At 37.8% G+C, this 21,653-nt stretch overlaps 1 protein-coding gene across 8 annotated transcripts in view; it reads right to left on the reverse strand.

Annotated features, from left to right (window-relative positions):
- The window catches only part of PARG (poly (ADP-ribose) glycohydrolase), a 141,718-nt gene that overhangs the window by 78,069 nt on the left and 41,996 nt on the right, over window positions 1–21,653 (reverse strand). The window lies entirely within an intron of this gene.

Below are 21,653 nucleotides of genomic sequence, written 5' to 3' on the forward strand. Positions count from 1 at the left end.
TAAAAACTCGTAAATACTTGTACTTCCGTCACAAGTATTTATAAAGATGTCCTAGGAAATCTTTGTCAACTCCTGAGCTACAAAGATGTTTTCCTCTAGAAGCTTATAGTTTTTGCTTTTTCAGTTAGAATTCAGAATTATTTTCTATGTATAGTATGTGGGAAGGGGCGATTTTTTTTTTTAAGCCCACATGGAAATCCAGTTTTGCCAACACCATTTGTTGAAAAGACACTTCTTTTCCCTTGTATTGCTTTGGCACTTTTGTTGAAAATCAAATGCCTGTATAAACATGGGTCTGTTTCTGGGTGTACTACTTGGTTCCACTGATCAATTTGACTGTTATGTCAGTATCGCACTGTATTCATTTCATTTCCTTGAGCTGCTGTGACAAAGAACCACAAACCAGGTGGCTTAAAACAACAAAAATGTATTATCCCACAGTTCTGGAGACTAGAAATCTGAAACCAAGTTGTTGGTAATATCACGCTCCCCCTGAAGGCTCTAAGGCTCTTCCTGGCCTCTTCCTAGCTTCTGGTGGCTTCTAGCAATTCTTGGGGTTCCTTGGCATTCAGATACATCACTCCAATCTCTAACTCCATCATCATATAAGTGTTTTCCCTCAGTGTCTTTGTCTCTGTGTCCTTTCCTTCTCTCATAAGGACACCAGTCATTGATTTAGGGTACACCATAATCCAGTGTGGCCTCATCTTAACCAGTTACATCTGCAAAGACTATTTCCAAATAAAGCCACATCCTGAGAGTCCAGGTTGACACTAATTTTGGGGGACACTATTCAACTCACTACACATACTGTGTTGGTTACTTTAGTCTTATCGTAAGTATTCAAAGCAATTCATGTAAGTCTGTAAACTCTGCCCTTCTTATTTACAATTTTTTTTGTAAATAAGAGTCCTTTGTGTTTCCATATAAATTGTAGGAAACAGCTTTGCATTTTCTACAAAATGCCAGCTTGGTATTATGATTGGAACTGCATATAGGGAAAACTGATATCTTTTTTTTTTTTTTTTTTAAGATGGAATTTCACTCTTGTTGCCCAGGCTGAACTGCAATGGTGTGATCTCGGCTCACCGCAACCTCCGCCTCCTGGGTTCGAGTGATTCCCCTGCCTCAGCCTCCTGACTAGCTGGGATTACAGGTGCCCACAACCATGTCTGGCTAATTTTTTTTGTAGTTTTAGTAGAGATGGGGTTTCACCATGTTAGCCAGGCTGGTCTTGAACTCCTGTCCTCAAGTGATCCACCCACCACAGCCTCCCAAAGTGCTGGGATTACAAGCGTGAGCCACTGCACCCAGTGGAGAACTGACATCTTAACCACACTGAGTCATCCGGTCCAAGAGCATGGCAGATATTCTTTTATTCAAGTTTTCTTCAATTTCTCTCAGCAATGTTTTATGGTCTTCAAGATACTGGTCTTACACATTTTTTGTTAAATTTATTTCTAAGTATTTTATGGGTTTTAGTGCTATTTTTAATGAAATTTTTAAAATTTCATTTACTGCGGGTATATAAAAATATAATGATTTTTGTTTACTGACCTTATGTCTTGCTAAATAAATTAGTTCTAATAGTTATTTTCTAGGTTCCTTGGGTTTTTCTGCATAAACAAACACTGTCAACTACAAATAGAAACAGTTTTACTTCTTCCTTTCTGATTTTCAAACATTTTACTTCTTTTTCTTGCCTTACTGCATTGGCTAGGATTTCTAGTACAATGTACTCTTTATCAGATTGAGGACATAGTTGTTAACAGTTTTTTTGTTGTTGTTGTTGTTTTCTGGAGACAGTTGCTTTGTTGCCTAGGCTGGAGTGCAGTAGCGTAATCTCAGCTCACTGCAACCTCTGCCTCCCAGGTTCAAGCAATTTTCCTGCCTCAGCCTCCCGAGTAGCTGGGACTACAGGTGCATGCTACCACACCCAGCTAATTTTTGTAGTTTTAGTAGAGATGAAGTTTTACTATGTTGGCTAGGCTGGTCTCGAACTCCTAACCTCAGGTGATCTGCCCGCCTCGGCCTCCTGGAGTGTTAAGATTACAGGCATGAGCCATCACTCCCGGCCTGCTAATAGTTTTATACTCTGAATGGTTACTAAATTTTGTCAAGTGCTTATTCTGCATCTATCACAATAATCACACAGCTTTCAAAATATAAATCCAATCCTGCATTTCTGAGATAAACTCTGCTTAGTAATGATGTATTATCCTTTTTCCATATTTCTGGATTTCATTTGCTAATATTTTATAAAATCTTTGTCACATACTATTATCAGAGGTATATATATGGCTTTATAAATGAGTTGGAAAGTGCTCCCGCCTCCTCTCTTCTTTGAGTTTCTGTGAACTTAGTATTACATCTTCCTTAAATGTTTGAGAGAATTGATCAGTGAAAACATCTTGGTCCACACAGTAACCAATGTTTAATTAGGCATATTTTACTAGGTATTAATCCTTTGTCTCTCATATATGTTAAAACAGTCTCCCCTGTCTATCATGAAACCACTAGTTTTATTATTTTTATTTTTTAATATCTACAATATAGTATACTTGAGCCCCTTTTTCAGTTTTATCTTTATCCTTTCTGTCACTTGTTTGCTACTCTCCAGTGATACTTAACTATTTGCACCTCCCTAATGTACCATACTGACTTCACTATATACTATGATCAAATCACAACCTTTTGAACCTATTTTCTTACTTATGAAATGAAAATATCTTGCAGAGATGTGGTCAGAATTATAAGCTTTTCAACAAATAACAGCTAGTATTATGATGATGATGCATTATTTTACTCTCTGCCTTGTTTAACATTTTATTACCATTAAACCACAAATTACACTTCAGGACTTAGTTCACATCTCCCTGGGAAGCCTTCACTGATTGCCTGACTGCTCCTTACTCTGTGACTCTAGAGCCAAAAGTACATACTTGTATTAGAACACTTACTGTGGTTACTACAATTATTTATCTGTATTTTCTGTCCTCTAATCTGTGAAACACAAAAAAATTTAAACATCCTGTGACCCCCAGTACTAAGCATCGTATTTAGTGCTCGTTATTTGCTGAATAAAGAGTTGATAAAACCAAAAACATTGCATTTTATCTTCAAAGTGTCCTTGCAAGATAGAAACGACAAGGGCATCTAGAGAGACTAAAGCTCCAAGAAATAAGCAATTTGCCCACATTCAAAAACTTAGTGGTGGCTGGGGATGGTGGCTCACATCTATAATCCCAACACTTTGGGAGGCCAAAGCAGATGGATCACTTGAGGTCAAGAGTTCGAGACCAGCCTGGCCATCTCTACTAAAAATACAAAAACTAGCTGAGCATGGGGGCCCACACCTGTAGTCCCAGCTATTCGGGTGGCTGAGGCATGAGAATCGCTTGAGCTGGGGAGGCAGAGGTTGCAGTGAGCCGAGATCACGCCACTGCGCCTCCAGCCTGGGTGACGGAGCAAGATTCTGTCTCAAAAACAAAAAACAAAAACATATTGGGACGAGATGCCAGAGCTTTTCTTCCCAGGTTCACAAGGAAGGCTATAAAAGAAGTACCGGCCAAGAAAGTGGAAGACTAGTTATAGGCCTAGATCTGCATTTACTCTCATATTAACCATAGAAAAATCCCTAAATTCTTTATTTCCTCATCCATAGTAAGGATAATTCTATAACTTTAACTTACAGAGTTATGAAAGCTCTCAGATATAACAGTGTTTTGTGAATTCTAAAGCTCCATATACAAAGTATTAATATCGAATGGGCCAGTAATTCACAAACTTTCTAGAGCCTCTTTCTTCTTTTATCACCCCCATATCAATTAACTGCCAAGTCCTATATTGATTGATTCAGCAGGATCTCACATATTTATTACCTCATCTTAATCACTACTAAACCACCCTCAGCCCCTCATCCAGTCTCATCAAGATTACTACAATAATTTAACTGTTGCCCTGCTGATAGACCACCTTCAGTTTCTGCCCAAGTAGACTCTGATGTGTTTCTGCTCCATTTCAAAGCTTTCAATGGCTTTCTGCTGTCTTTTCAATACAGAACAAATCCCTCGAACTAACAGTCAAGTTCTCTTACCCTAGATTCTTATCTAGTCTCATTCAGCATGTATCTCTCTCTCTCTCTCTCACACACACACACACACACAAACTCTACCTTCTGTGTAGCCTACATACTAGGAAATTCATAAATTCATTCTTCTATAGCATCTGTTTGTGCTGCTACAGATACAATCCTGGAATATCTTCCCTCCTTAACTCCAAAACTTATCCAACCTTTTGATCTCGCTCAAACAATAGCCTGCTTCAAGTCTATCCAAATTTACTCTCCAGCTAAAAAGTAATTCTCCCTCTTGTAATTTATTTGTACTTTTTTTCAGAAGACACTTAAGACTTTATGCTTTCTGTTGTTATTTATGAATGTGCCTTCTAGCTCCTACTAGAAGCTCCTTTAAGACAAGATTTATGATTGATTCACCATTCCTACAACAGAGGTGTTCATATGCAACACTGTCAATAAAAATATGTTAAATTAACTGACACTTTCTATCTGGGTTAACTGATTTTACAAAGCTCATCCTCCTCCTCTCCATCACCTTTCAGAATCTCTGTTACTTAGCAAAAATATTATAGTTTTGTTTTGTGTAAGTTGATCAAACTGTCTATAGGTTAACTTTTCTATACTGGAACTACCTCTAAGTTTTCCCAAGTCTAAAACACAGGCTTACATTTCAAAAATTAAAAGTCCAAAAAAATTAAATGTTAGCGGAAAAACAATCATACTACTAAATTATGTAAGGGTAAAAAAATCAACTGGAGAAGGTGAAAGTTTCTAACATTTATCTGTGCACGACTCGGGCTGACACTTTGAAGAGAAGAATGTGACAGCTTACAAGAAAACAAACTCACTCATTCCCCTTAATTTCTGAAGGCTCATGAAAGTCTGACAGGCCAGCCACAGGGTGATCTCTCATGTGTATCGCCCATGACAATTATGGCTTCAATAAAAACTCCATTTTTAATAAACTCCAATTGGTTTTCAGGAAATAGCCAGGCTAACATGTTCATATTTAAGAAGGCGTATTTCACCAATTAGCAGCTAACTAGTTGATAGACCTAAATAAAACTGTACATGGAGAGGTACAAAATCAATGTGGTAGCAGAGGGCAAGGTGACGTAAAAGGCTGAGTCCAGGAGTCAGCTGTGGTGACACATACAAAGGGCTGTGCTGAGGATCACCTTGTCCCTCTACTTTCTTTTGGTTTGATTTGGTTTTCCTCTTCAAACAGCTATTAAGAGTCTCCCTATGAATTTTCAAAATGTTTATGACTCAAATCTGGGAAATGCTGATAACAATCACAGCTCATTATAAGCATTTGAAATTATTTGCCCTAATGATAGATAAATGAGATATACCGAGTTTTTAAAGTATCCCGTAATTCACACTGGAAATAACCAGAGGTTGTCCTTATATTAATTTAACAGTTGCTTAATATCAAATAATCGGGCTGCTATACACTTTGATTCCTCCCCATCAAGGATTGCCAGCAGAAGGGGGAAAAGAGGAAAAGAAGTGCTAAGCGATGAAATCTCCTTTCATTCTTAGTCTCCACTCCTAGGCCCAGCTCTTATCAGCTAGTGTGGGAAAAAGGAGGAGGAATGAAGGGAGAAAGAGTCCTCCTGCCAATCCTCACCACAAACCTACTTCCAATCTCTCCTAAGCACTGGTGTTTTTCTAATGACAGAACTCTGCATTAGTTTTTCACTTCAGAAAACAAGCCATCAGAGGCTTAAAATTCACAGGCTTTCTGGATGTGGTGGAAATTTCACCATCATCACTCCTAATTCCAAATAATTAACAACTAGTCTGGGAACACAATCAGTTTAGGAAGAATATCTTCATCTAATTCTTGAAACAAAATATGCCTCTAATCAAAAACAGTCACACTATTTTCCTACACAAACTTCATTAAACACGAAGAACAGAATTGTGTAGGTTTATAAAACATGAAGGAAGCTCTTCTTTAAACAGTATTTATCACACAACCATTATCTATTTTCACGCTAATAATAAACAGCAGAATTCTTACCTTAGAAAAGACCAAACATAAAAATATACCCTCATTATCCTATGCCTCCAAAGAATTTACTTCTCAGTACTATTATGGTAAATGATTATTCCACACTGGAAATAAACCCACACTGGCACAAGACACTCTGATAGGTCTTTCCTATCTCTCACTTCTATTACTGTATGACTACGAGGCCATATCCATCAATCACTTTTGTAAACACCACCAAACCACATTGCTATTATGTTCAAGCCAATGGATACTTTCAATACTTTCAATACCACACTATTATCCATCTTTATAGACAGGCAATCAAACTCAACATGACAAAATTTCAGAGAAACAGCTAATGGTGATGTAAGTTTTCTAGCCCTAGAAGTAAAATGGATGTAATCTGTCCAAGAAACACAGGTGAGCAATAACTTCAATCTTTTTTTATAGTTTATACTTTTAAATAATTAGCAGGTTTTTTTGAACTCTAAGAAGTACTTTGAAAAATACTTATTTTTAAGTAATATATTTTTTTAAGAGATGGGGGTCTCACTTTTGTCACCCAGGCTGGAGTGCACTGGTGCGATCATAGTTCACTGCTGCCTCGAACTCCTGGGCTCAAGGGATCCTCCTGCCTTGGCCTCCCAAGTAGCTGGGACTACAGATGTATGCTACCACACCCAGCTAATTTTTTTTAAAAATTTTGTAGCGATGGGGTCTCACCATCTTGCCCCGGCTGGTCTTGCACTCCTGGGTTCAAGCGATCATCCCACATCAGCCTCCCAAAGTGCTAGAATTACAAGCACGAACCACCAAGCCCAGACTTAAGTAATTTTTAAGGTAGTTCAATGACAGCTTAGCACACTCACAGCATTATAAATGTGCCATGCAAATCAAGTAACATACATACATACATATTATAGTGCTTAATTATTAATTTAATTATTAAATTATCCAGTATGAAATAATAATATTATAGTCTGAACTTCACTCTTATTAAGGATGAAACAAAACTAATTTTCCTAAAAGGCTTGAGGACACTCTGTGGAAGCGCACTCTTTGGAGAAAGAACAAAAATGCTAATACATTAGTAGTTAAAACAAATGCTATTACAATGAAAAGATGTTTTTAAAAAATGGACAAGTTCTACTCAACAACTCAATTATTTGAAGTAATATCCAATTTAAAAAAATTCAGGCCGGGCACAGTGGCTTACGCCTGTAATCCCAGCACTTTGGGAGGCCAAGGCGGGCGGATAACAAGATCAGGAGATCAAGACCATCCTGGCTAAACATGGTGAAACCCCGTCTCTAATAAAAAAAAAAATACAAAAAATTAGCTGGGCGTGGCAGCGGGCGCCTGTAGTCCCAGCTGCTCGGGAGACTAAGGCAGGAGAATGGTGTCGACCCGGGAGGCAGAGCTTACAGTGAGCAGAGACTGTGCGCCACTGCACTCCAGTCTGGGCGAGACAGCGAGACTCCGTCTCAAAAAAAAAAAAAAAAAATTCAAAACGCAGTCAAAGAATGTTGAGAAATCTCAGAAGTTCCCTGTAAGCAGGTTTCCATGTAGAAAGATAATGTCAGATGCAGAAGGATCCTTAGGAATGACCTAGTACACTGCTATCCAATCTAACTTTCTGCAGTGATGAAAATGTTCTATATCTGTGCTGTCCAGGATGGCAGCCACCAGCCATATGTGGCTACTGTGACTGAAGAACTGAATTTTAAATTTTATTTCATTTTAATTAATTTCTATTTAAATAGCCATATATGGATAGTAGCTACTGTTTGGACTCCACAGACATAGGCTTTCTTGCTATACCACTCCAGTGAAATAGTCACCAGGGCAACCAAAAGAAGATTCAACGGTTTTCAGACATATGTAGATACAACTACAGATTACTAAATCTGTAGCTTTTTGTTTAGAGGTTTTAAAATACACCTAATTTTATTCAACTGCATCAGGCTACTTTTGGTAACCCCAATTCATTTTAAAAGAAGGATGAAAATGGTCAAATATTCCTCTTGAAATAATTTTGGTTTTATAGCCTATAAAAAAATGAAGGCATATAAGGACCGATGTGGCACGTAGTTACATCACATAAAACATTAAGAGGTCAGGTTCAATCTATCATCTGGTGCATTCATACTCCTTTTGCATGTAGGGAATTAAAGAGGTAAATGGGCCCCTGAAGTGTGAAGTTACAGAGCTCAGAAATCCAAGAAAGAGAACAGCTTCTCCTTTCTACTGAATTCTAGTCATATGTTGCTACTTAGTCCAAACACATATTGAATACCCACTTTGTCCAGGGCATTAGATTGAGCACTGTGAAAAATAAATACCAAGACAAACAATACAAGGTGTCTGTCCTCTAGAAACTTACTACTTTTTAGGGTAAAAATGCTACACAACAACTATAAAGCCTGGGCACAGTGGTTCATGCCTGTAATCTCAGCACTCTGGGAGGCCAAAGCAGGAGGATCACTTAAAGCCAAGAGTTTAAGACCAGCTTGGGCAACATAGTGAGACATAGTCTCACTCTGCCACCAGACTGGAGTGCAGTGGTGCAATCTCGGCTCACTGCAACCTCTGCCTCCTGGGTTCAAGCGATTCTCCCACCTCAGCCTCCAGAGTAGCTGGAACTTACACGCCACTACACCCAGCTAATTTTTGTATTTTTAGTAGAGATGGGGTTTCACCATGTTAGTCAGGATGGTCTTGATCTCTTGACCTCATGATCTGCCTGCCTCAGCCTCCCAAAGTGCTGGGATTATAGGCGTGAGCCACCACGCCCGGCCAAAAAAATTTTTTACTTAGGTAGGTGTGGTGGTGTGGACCTATAGTCCCAGCTACTCTGGAAGCTGAGGTGGGAGGTTCTTGCTTAAGCCTAGGAATTTGAAGTTGCCATGATCATGTCACTGCACTCCAGCCTGGAGGACACAGTGAAACCCTGTCTCTGGAAAAAAAATAAATTAAAAAGCTATAATAAAGGTTATGCATACTGGCCTTACCTTTTCTCTCTTCCAATCACCAGTCACAAATGGTCAACTATCACCTTACACAAATAATTCCTAAATCTCTCAGTAAGCGATTGTGGTTCAAAGCCCACATTTCTGTGTGCTGGACTACTTTCCCTGAATATCCTGAACTCAGTTCAAGAAACATTAACTGTGCATCAGCCATGAGCTAGAAAATACTAAGACACCCTGGAGAAATTGGGCCTCACAAATATTCAGACATTTCATGGCTATATGATGCCTAACGTAACAAGCACATGGAGGTGTGCACAGGTACTACTGTGAGCACACAGAGGAGTTTTTAGTAGAGGCTGAGAGGACAAAAAAGGATACTTAGAGGAGATAAAAACTGAGCTGAGTCTTGAAGGCTGGATTAAGAAGCAAGCAAACACCATGACAGAGAACCACAAGTAATTTAGTCATTAGACCATCAGGTTTGGAGCAGGAAAAGTGGTATGAAATGATGCTGGAGAGGTGGGCAGAAGCAAGGTCATGGAATGCCATAAATATCACCAATAGAGCTGAAAAGAGATGAAATGCCATGGAAGGTTTTAAGATCTATGCTTCAGAGAGATCATTGTGTGTGAGCAGCATGAAGGATGGATTTGAAGGGACCAACTGCACACAGGGGTCGGCTAGGTGACTGTTACAATATACTAGCTGAGTCACGACAATGGTATGGAGGAGACAAGTATAACAGAAATAGAGGCGAGACTCAAGAAGTATTTAGGAAGTAAAATTATGACATCATACTATAAAATGAGGAAATGGTAGATCAGCAGAAAAAGGTGGCTGAGGCAGAACAGGGCAGCTAGGATGATGAACCAGTTCTGGCTTGAGTGAATGAATAGATAAGTGGTGGAACCATTCACTGACAGAATTTGGAGAGTGGCCACAAGGCTAGTTTTAGGTACTTGTGGAATATCCAGGTGAATAAATCTAATAATCAATTAGAAGCTGGCAGAAAGAAAGAGCAGAAGAAAAAAGATTTGCGCATAACCTGCATTAAGTGATATTGAAAGTTCTCACTATGTTAAGTGCTAGGAACATAACAAAGAACAAATCACAGCCTTGTACAAGGAAGCTTATAGAAGATGACTGTAAAACGTCAATTATAGAACTCTGAGTGGTAATGATGTACCAATGTAGGTTCATCAATTGTAGCAAATGCACTATTCTAGTGGGAGATGTTGACAATGGGGGAGGGTGTGCATGCCTGGAAGTGGGGGATATATGGGAAATCTGTGTATTTTGCTGTGAATCTAAAACTGCTCTAAAAAAAGAAAGTCTAGGTCGGGTGTGATAGCCCATGCCTGTAATTCCAGCACTTTGGGAGGCCCAACGCAGGCAGATCACCTGAGGTCAGGGGTTTGAGACCAGCCTGGCCAACATGGCAAAACGCCATCTCTACTAAAAATATAAAAATTAGCCAGGCAAAGTGGTGCACACCTGTAATACTCAGGAGGCTGAGGCAGGAGAATCGCTTGAACCCAGGAGGCGGAGGTTGCAGTGAGACGAGATTGTGCCACTGTACTCCAACCGAGACATCTCAGGAAAAAAAAAAAAAAAACCAAAACAGTCAATTGCAGAAGTGATAGTCATGCTGAATACTAACAGTCAAGCAAGCACTAACCAGGCAGCAGGGAAAGAGGGTCAAGGCCAGAAAAGATACAGTGACATATGTATCCTAAAGTATAACTGTTTTGGACATGCTGCCCTTGAGGAATGGAGTAAGACTAGCTTTTCCTTTGAGATAACAAGAAAGAGAAGCATAAAGTATGTTGAAACCCTTAAAATGAAGAAACTGAAAGAATTTACCTTTTAGATGTCCTCAAATCTCTCCAAGAGGTATGAAGTAGGAGCAGACGGATAGTGGAATGTCAGTAAACATTAGAAAACAATGAAAATGTTTGGAATCCTAGAGTAATGAGGAAATATATAAAAGATGGCAACAGGAAACAAAGGCCTACTTAAGATTGAATAACATGAACTCTTAGCAAGGCCTATCAGTAAGATTTATTATTCCCTCTCTCCCTCCTTCCCTCTCTCCTCTCTCCCTTTATTTCTTCCTCCTTCCCTCCCTTCCCCATTACAACTATGTTGTGCAAAGTGTGCTCCATGGAATACTTGCTACAAAGGAAGTCAAAAGCTGTTACACGGAAGCTGTTTATAAATAAGTTTGGGGAAAAAAAAAGGGTTTAATTAAATAAAGCCAAGCATGTTTCTTTACTGTAACACTCCTCAGAGCTATTCCCAGGAGGAGGATATAATACGCAGTACATTCCCCCATCTTAACCATTAACCCTTTACTCATGAAGTGTTAATATTTGCATAATACAACCTAGGACACAGTGGACCAGAAGAAAAGGGATGAAAGCAGTGAAGACTCAAAAAACAGAAAGCACAGTAGGAATAAGGGAATAGAAAACTAGGAGGCTGTGGTGGGAGAAGAATTATGAGTTCATGACTTCAGAGAAGGAGCTGGCTCAGGGGATAAGCAGGTCCAAGCTCTGGTCATTTGTGGTCACATGAGTTAATAAAGTAGAAGGTCTCACACTCAGACTTGGGTCTGACTAGTAAATGGTTCATCAACATGAATATCAACTGAAACGAAGTTGCCCAAGGTGATGCCAAGTAACAGGAGAGAGGAAAAGAGGTGTCAAAGATGGGCAGATAACAAGAATGGGAAGAGGGAGTACAACCAGATGGCAAAGGATTCAAAGGAACGAAGACTGTTGGAAGCTGGTAGGTGCTCTCCCTGAGACTGTGCTGTTGCTGCCTTTTTTTTTTTCCCAGTAGAAACAGGGGTTCACCATGTTGGTCAGGCTGGTCTCAAACTTCTGACCTCAAGTGATCTGTCTGCCTCAGCCTCCCAAAATATTGGGATTACAGGCGTGAGCCACATGCCCAGCCATGTGGTTCTAAATGATGCCAGATCTAAGGCTATGGGGCATTAAGGCCACCTTTTGCTAGAAGGTTTTCCTCTTCTTTCTACCTTTAATTCAAGTCTTTGAACTTACCAGGCCTCCCTAGCTTTACTCAATTAGTTTTTACAATGAATCTTCCCCTTTCCCTAGCCATTTTCAACTGACCTAATGTTTGGGTAGTATGTTTAATCTGATTCAGCTTCTTTCCTAGGTGCAATGTCAAAGACCGACTCTGATGGCATGTGCCACGGCCCATAGATAAAAGTGAGATGTCACTTAGTTACTTAAACTCCCTAAACTTTGGTTTTCCATTCTTCATTTGTAAAACAGAAATATTAATAGTATCTAACTCATGAGGTGGTTGTCAGAATTAAATTAGATAAAGCATACTGCTGACACTATAGCTGGTACATAGAAAACTCTCAGTAATAAGCACTACCACCTCCATCGCCACAGATAACCAAATAAGATGATCCAGCAAACTCAAAGGAGATATCTACAGGGAGGATCTTGTAGAAGGGTGAGTTTGAAATGAGACAGACCTATGCCTGCAACAGATAAAAGTGTCCAAGAGAAGTGATGCTGGAAAAGTCTGCAACTTAAGCAGCAGGCATGGAAGAAGGAAAGGATTACAAAGGGAGACAGGAGCCAACCACCAGGAAAGAGGCTATGCATATGGTTACTTAAGGCAGTGAGCAGTTCCAACATTACACTCCCAGTGGAAGATGCCGTTTGTTTATCTTAGAGCTAGGCTTCTCAGGACTGAGGCAGATTAGACCAAGAGCAAGACTTCAACATATATCACTATGGAGTTCATTTGAAAATATTCCGTATTTCACTATGCTGGAAATGGCCCCTGTTGCAGAAAATGTCTTTTTATAATGCTTTTCATGTAATCAGAGAGCATTTGTGGCAACACGGTACTATGTCACTCAGCTTACCAAAAACTTCTTTAACACACTATATAAAGAAAAATTATTTCGCTAGCTTAGAATCTGACAGACCCTTGTACTTAATGATTACCTGTCATTATCATCACAATAAATCGAGGATGAGTATTTTTCTCTACTAGTACTAATAGTAAATAAGGAGAAAGACCATTGGCTCAGTCTTTGGTAAACCATAGCACCAACAGCACAGCACCCCCTCATATAAAAGGACCAATGGATCTATTTAGTCTTTGATGACCAAGTTTACCACTTGTTTAAATAGGCTACACATTGAAACAGTATATAAATTTGAAAAACAAATCTAACGTCCTGTTTTCATTTACTCATTATTTCTACCTTCAGATAAAAATACTATAATAGTCCTTCCAGGGTTAAATATGAAATGTTACTTGTAGATAAAAATGTTCGAAGCATACTCAAAAAGACTACAGAATTTATTTTGATAGTAGGAACATAAGAAGAATAAATGTAAATTAATTTAACAGGAATTATAAATCAAGGCATCATGTTGAACTGTGTTAATAAAATACAAACAAAACAAAACAAAACCCAAAACACTTCAGAGCTAGCTGATAAAGAGAGACACAAATCACGGGCAAGATTAAAACATAAAATTATTTTCACTCGTCTAACAGTAGATTTTTGGATAATGAAATCAACACCACAGCAACATTTAAAAGGAATAAATTCTACTGCTATTTGATCCAAATGAAGGGTTAGAGTTATAGGACAAACTAAGTACTAGCTTAATTTAATTATTAGAATGTAAGAGAAAGTCCACTGAATGAATTTTCACTTTTGAGTATCTATAACTTCTAACCGCTTCGTCCACCACATAACTACAATCCAGATAGTGTTTTGCAAAAACAAAATAACAACTCTAACTTCATCAGTGATCTAGTGTATAGAGTGCTCAACTAATACTGATATTCCATGGTAACTCATCAAGTTTATAAAAGCAAAGTGCCTTGTTCCAAATGGAGTAATCTGTCCTTTGGGATATGCACTATTTAGATATCATAAATATCAGACTCTCAACATATGTCCCAATTCAAAAGTACACATTACCCAAACCAGGGAGAGAAATTCCACATATTCCATACAAATTTAAAAGTCACAATTCATCTGTTTCAATATTTTAGTGACTCTGATTAGCTTCCTTTTGGCTCCTATAGTTCTTATGAATTAAATTGAGCTGTAAAGTAATGCAGACCTTATGATTCCAGAGACTGTGAGTCACCAAGGGAAGAGGTCCAAAAAGGTTAAATTTCCACTGAACTCCAAATCAGAGGTTCGAAAGCTAGAGAGATAAAGACATTAGCTGTAGTCTTATGGAACATTCAAGGCTGCTTTCATTTGATTAGGAGTTTGGTACAGGCTCTTTGTGACAAACATAACAAACACATTTCATATTTTTTAAGCTTTGAAGAAAATCCCAGAAAACAGATTATCTATGAAGAATGTTAAATCAATCTAAGTAATAATGTGTTTCTATACATTCAGAAACTTACTTCGGTGTTATCAAAAAAACCAAACCAAAACAAAACAAAAAATGACCACCAAACCACGGAAGGAGGCCACATTCCTTCAGTTACTGAAAAACGAAATCTGTTGTGATTTAAAATGGTAGTTACAACAATTTGCTGCCTTAGGTAAGCTTTTCCCAAACTATTTTAAAGAGCACTAACCCTCCATGAAATGTTTATAGATAGTCTGGGGATAAAGGGGTGGAGAGAAGAGGAATGAAGAGAGAAGAAAAATCCTCTAACAACATTTCTGTTCTAAAATTTTTAATACACAAAAATACTGAGTATATTTGATACAATTATAATTACCATGAGATAAGCTAGTTATAATAGCATGCCACACCTCAGAAAGCCAGGATGTTCACAGTATACCACATATGTATGAATGCATTGATGCTCAAGTGATGCATAAACATACAACTATTGTGTTTTACGTTATTGAATCATAGCTGATTTGTGCTATGATTTTTGCCTAATAATTTCAACATATATTTTAACTTTTTATTACATAATAGACATAAATCAAAACTTAATTTCTTCCAGCCATTACTCTGTGTCCATGAAATAACTTTTTTTGTAATCTGTTTTAATACAAGTTTATGTTCCTTTTTCTGAGTTTCTACTGATGCTCTGGCAATACATTATAATTTTTAAAGTTTTCCATAATCACAAGTTCAAAAACTGTTATTTTAGTTAAACACAGGTATAATAATACATGCCTCAATTTTGGAGACAATGAATTATGTTGTACCTGTTTTTAAAATTTTAAATGGCCTTTCTCTTTCTGCCAACTTGGAGCCTGTGGAGGCCTGCTGGGAACAGAACTTCTAAAAAGCAAATATGTCTGGAAGGCTGTGGTCCAAGGCCATTTTTGCTGAGTATAAGTGGAGTCTCCAGAACCAAAGAGAGCACACAGCTCTTTTTAAAATTGAAGGTGTTTATGCCCAAAATGAAACAGAATTCTATTTGGGCATAAGACGTGCTTATGTATACAAAGCAAAGAACAACAAAGTGACTCCTGGTGGCAAACTAAACAAAACCAGAGTAATCTATGGAAAGGTAACTTGGTGCCAGGGAAAGAGTGGCATGGTTCACGCCAAATTCTGAAGCAATCTTCCTGCTAAGGCCATTGGACACAGAATCTGTGTGATGTTGTACCCCTCAAGGATTTAAACTAATGAAAAGTAAATAAATAAAAGTGGATTTGTGCTCTTGAAAAAAAAAACTAAAAAAAAATTTAAATGATAGAGTTCTGAAGAAAAAGATAGCTTAGACATAACATGATGAATTTAATTTGCATCATTCAAAACTCAATATTATGTCCCATTTACCTTTTAAATTAAGTAGCACATAAACAAAAATGCAAGTTCAATACTAATAGAATTACACACTCTTATTTACAGTGATAGAGGCTTTAAACAGTCTTTCTCTGACAAGTTATAGGACAAGAGCTCATAGGAGAATGCAGAGTCAATATTTTAGTAACGATAGCGAACACAAAAGATGCAGAATTTCTAAGTTGCAATAATCTATTTTGTATGTATGATTTGAAGTGAAGACTTTATGCTATATATGTATACTTAAATTGTGGTTTACAAACAGAAATATATTACTAGCCTCATTACAGCAACAAAATCATTCTAAAGTCTAGGTTTTTCATTTTTTACTTTTAAATGTCCTGTCATTCCTGTACTCCTATCTCTCACTCTCCACCTTTACCAGCCACAGATGCAAAAAACAAAAGCAAAACCAAAACCACTCATTTTGTTATTTATGATAGCTTTCATGGAAAAACCAATGGAAGGATGAAACGAAAGGCATATACATTTCTATCTTTTCAATTCCAGACATAAAACTCAACACAGAAAGGAAGATGAAACAGTCACTAAAATCCTTAGGCTTCCTTTCAACAATTAATCCATTTTCTTAAGAAGTTTGCTACATAAATCAATTGCAAATTTAAAGCTCTTTAGTTTAACATTTTATACTTATTGTGAAATATTCAAAAAGTATATAAAAATATATATGTATAGTCTAATGAATAAATATAAAGCAAACATCCAAGTCCAGAAATAGAAGCCAACATCACAGAAATAGAAGAAACCCCCTTAAAAATATATCCCCCATGCTCTTCTTCAGTTACTACAGCTTTAATGTAAGTTTCACAAGTTAATACACTACGAATGAAATGAAACAGTGCCACAGGTGTTGTAAAAGAGGAGTATTTGGCTGGGCACTGTGGCTCATGCCTGTAATCCCAGCACTTTGGGAGGCCAAAGTGGGTGGATCACCTGAGGTCAGGAGTTTGAGACCAGCTTTACCAATATGGTGAAACCCTATCTCTACTAAAAATACAAAAATTAGCCTGGCGTGGTGGCAGGTGCCTGTAATCCCAGCTACTCAGGAGGCTGACGGGGTAGAGTCGCTTAAACCTGAGATGCAGAAGTTGCAGTGGGCCGAGATTGTGCCACTCCACTCCAGCCTGAGTGACAGAGGGAGACTGTCTCAAAAACAATAAAAGAGAAGTATTTAAAAATTCCTCCAAGATGCATTGATAGAGGCCTTTTCTAACATATAGAACATTTTTTCCAACTTTCCAGTGAAAAATGCCAGGAGTAAGTATATTGATTCATTTAGAATATAAATTACAGAAGTGTTTGAATTTAATTTTGTGGAACACCACACAGGAGGGCCATAAAACACAGATTGTGTGTTTGTAGCACTTCCAGCAGCTGGCAGTGAGGAAGACCAATATTACCCCTGAAGATGCAGAATATACTAAATAACAGCCATTTTGACTCAGTAGCACCTAAATATATAAATATAAATAACAAATTAACAGATTGCTCTCTGTGATCTTTGCCGGTTTCTAAAAAAATAACAAAAGCTGAGGTACTACTCCTTACTTCCATTCCTGTAGAGGTGCTCACACACCAGGGGGGGCTTCTGGGCCCCTTACCTCTAGTGCTAGAGACCAGAATGTAGGTAATTACAGTACCATGGATTCACAATGACTGTTGATATAAACTCCTCTTGTTGTAAGGTAGTTTGAGTTACAAAATCCTTTACTTACTGAATTAATCAAAGAAAGGTTTTAAGGAGATAAATATCAACGGCCTCAAAATAAACGTAACTGCAAAATATTAATCTTAATATGATGTGAAATTTAATTATTTTCCTTAATAAACAAGCCACTCAGAGTTCAATGTCACATTTAAGTAAAGAATTTCCAAATTCTGACTGGGAGTAGCCACTCACACCTGTAATCCCAACACTTTGGGAGGCCGAGGTGTGCAGATCACTTGAAGTCAGGAGGTCGAGACCAGCCTGGCCAATATAGTGAAACCCTGTCTCTACCAAAAATCCAAAAATTAGCCGGGCATGGTGGTGCGTGCCTGTAGTCCCAGCTACTCAGGAGGCTGAGGCACGAGAATTGCTTGAAACTGGGAGGTGGAGGTTACAGTGAGCCGAGATCATGCCACTGCACTTCAGCCTGGGCGACAGAGTGAGACACTGTCTCAAAACAACAAAAAATTAAAAAATAAAAACTGAAAAAAAATTGTCAAACCCTGCTAATAAACAATGTTTAAGAACCCTTAGTTTAAGGCCGAGTACGGTGGCTTCAGCCTGTAATCCCAGCACTTTGGGAGGCTGAGGAGGGGGGATCATGAGGTCAAGAGATTGAGACCATGATGGCCAACATGGTGAAACCCCGTCTCTAATAAAAATACAAAAAATTAGCTGGGCATGGTGGCGCACATCTGTAGTCCCAGCTACTTGGGAGGCTGAGGTAGGCGAATGGCTTGAACCCAGGAGGGGGAAGTTGCAGTGAGCCGAGATTATGCCACTGCATTCCAGTCTGGTGACAGAGCTAGAATCCATCTCAAAAAAAAAAAAAGAACCCTTTATAGGCCAGGCAGAGTGGCTCATGCCTATAATCCCAGCACTTTGGGAGGCTGAGGAACGAAGATTGCTTGAGTCCAAGAGTTCAAGACCAGCCTGGGTAACAATGGTGAAAAAATCATCTCTACAGAAATCTGTATAAAGACAATTTTGGGTAACAATCTAAGTAACGGTGGTGAAAAATCTGTCTCTACAAAAAAATACAAAAAACTAGCCAGGTGTGGTAGCATATGCCTGTAGTCCCAGCTACACGGGAGGCTAAAGTGGGAGGATGTATATAGCCCGGGAGGTTGAGGCTGCAGTGAGCTGTGACAGCACCACTGCACTATAGCCTGGCTTTAAATTAAAGAAAAAAAAAAAGAACCCTTTATAAACAAGACTTCCTACTGCAGAACAAGACACTGAAAATGCAAATCAAATATAATTTATTTGTTTCCCTTGCACTAAAAACCTTTGCTTCCACCAATCCCACCTACATATATGTCTGACACTTACTTCTCACTAACCACTGCAAGCATGGGCAATGTTGTCCCTGTGGGTCACGACTTGGTAAAGTTCTAGAATAGTATCTGGAGATTTGATGGATAGAAAAATACACAAGTGTATTAAACATCCAAGGTATTTTGTTAAGTATACAATAATGACAGAATAGCAAACAATCACAGGGAGAACCACCTTCAAATCTCTAGATAGGCTTTATACAAATTTCCTCAAATCTCTAACAAACACAGGAGTGGATGAGCAGACAATTTATCAATTTGATGGAATATTGCTGCAACCATTAAGGCTAACCATTATAAAGTTATATATCACAGAAGATTTTATAATACAGCATAAATTTTAAACATACATTTATATCTAGCTATAAGACATAATATATATATGGGCAAAGACTTAAAGAATACAATAAGAAATGAATACTTAGTGTAGTTGTAGGGACTTCTCTAACCCTCCATATGTTTACAAAGTAAATGCAAATCAGAAGGTCTGGTTGGGAGCAGTGGCTGACACCTGTAATCCCAGCACTTTGGGAGGCCGAGGTGGGTGGATCACTTAAGGTCAGGAATTTGGGACCAGCCTCACCAACATGGCGAAAACCCATCTCTACTAAAAATACAAAAATTAGCCGGGCAACGTGGCGGGCACCTGTAATCCCAGCTACTTGGGAGGTTGAGGCAAGAGAATTGCTTGAACCCGCAAGGCGGAAATTGCAGTGAGCTGAGATTGTGCCGCTGCACTCCAGCCTGGGTGACAGATGAGACTCCATCTCATAAAAAAATAAATAAGTATCAGAAGGTCGAAAATGCAAGGACTCTTCTCTCTAAAGAACTGTAAAACTATCATCAGCACCTGAGTAATCATTTCATATTTATGATCTACACTAAACACACCAAAACTTGCTATCTATTACCTGTTTCAGGCATGCTTCTGGGCAAGGTCACCAGATAAAGGGGAAACAAGGTCCTGTCTGAGTATTCTGATTAAGAAGAGAGAAAAAAATGACTACTCCATAGCAAGGTGACAGAGGTATTGTAACCAATGGCATGTTTTACTGCCATCTCAAGGTATCAAATTATACATTACTTCTTACCCCAATTAACCACTATATCCAATTTAAGCCCAGAAAGTTACAACACAAATGTTATGTCCTGATAACTTAAGTGACAAGGATAACGATTATATCAATTTGATCTACTTTTCATTGCATCAGATATTACATTGCTGTAACAGTGAAAGACATTTAGATTCAAGGATATCTGAGATATCCAATTTCCAGACACAAGGATAAGGCTTTCATTATTTACTTTATGTCTGCCTTGCAAAAGCCATATAGGTCAAAAGCTCAGTAAGATAATCCTGAAATTACTGGTACTACCTTGAAATGCAGAATTAGTTTGGATTCTATTAACATGATGTAAGAATTGCCCTTAGCACCTAGGTTTGTTGCAGAAAGTAACAAATTAATCCTAAAACTCAGAGTGAAATGCAAAGAATCCAAAAATAGCCAAAACAAATTTGAAAAACAAAACGAAGTTATAGGACACACACTTCCTGATTTTAAAACTTACCACAAAGCTATGAAACCAAGACTGTGTGGTACTGGCACAAGGATAGACACATAGATCAGTGGAGTAGAACTGAGAGGCCAGAAACAATCCTTACGTCAACTGATTTTGAAAAGGTGCCAACACAATTCAACAGGGGATAGAAGAGTCTTTTCAACAAATGGTGCTGGCACAACTTGTTATCCACATGCAAAATAATGAAGTTGAACTCCTACCTTATACCACATATGAAAATTAACTCAAAATGGATATTCACATGGAAAATAATAAAATTGGACCCCTAATTTACATTACATACAAAAATTAAATGGGCAATGGTCATAGTGTAAGAGCTAAAGCTATAAAATTCTTAGAAGAAACATAAATCTTCATGATCTTAGATTAGCTTCTTAAATATGATCCTGAAAACAGAAGAAAAAAATAAACTAGACTTCATCAAAATTAAAAATTTTTGAGCTTCAAAGTGTACCATCAAGAAAATGAAAAAGGAAAAAAAAACAAAAAATGGGAGAAAACATTTGAAACTCATGTATCTGGTACGGAATCTGCATCTAAAATATATAAAGAATGCCTAAAATTCAATAATAAAGACAAAAAATTTGAATAGATATTTCTCCAAAGAAAATATACAAATGGCCAACAGACAAATGAAAAGACTCCCTCTGCTAATGGTACTGTGAAAGTGATATTCCTATCCACTACTGGCAGCATAGTAAATTGCTACAATTAATCTGTGGAAAAAGGATTTTATGGCAAAACTTTTTAAAAGATTTTAAAACAAATGTTTTGTGCCCTTTGACTTAGTCATGTAACTTCTGGAAATCACCTAAAGAAACAATATCAAATATGGGAAAATATATATACATATATAATGATGTTGTCACAATGTAATTGGTGGTGAAACTGGATGCAACCTGTATGTTTGAGAATATGGGAACCATTATATTCTCAAAATCTAAGCATGGACTGTTATACATTCCTTGATAATGCTGATAATGGTATGAAAATATAACAGAAAATGTGTATTCTAAGAGACTAAAACAAAATTCAATATTAACTCCTAATTATATTTATCTAAGACATATATATAACAGCAAATTTATAAAACTAAAAGATGATAATTATCTTAGTGTGGCTGAATTATGGGTATTCTTCTCAAACCTTCTTATAGAGTAGTCAATAAT

The sequence above is a fragment of the Mandrillus leucophaeus genome, unplaced genomic scaffold (genome assembly GCF_000951045.1).
Source record: "Mandrillus leucophaeus isolate KB7577 unplaced genomic scaffold, Mleu.le_1.0 Scaffold388, whole genome shotgun sequence".
NCBI classification, from domain to species: domain Eukaryota; kingdom Metazoa; phylum Chordata; class Mammalia; order Primates; family Cercopithecidae; genus Mandrillus; species Mandrillus leucophaeus.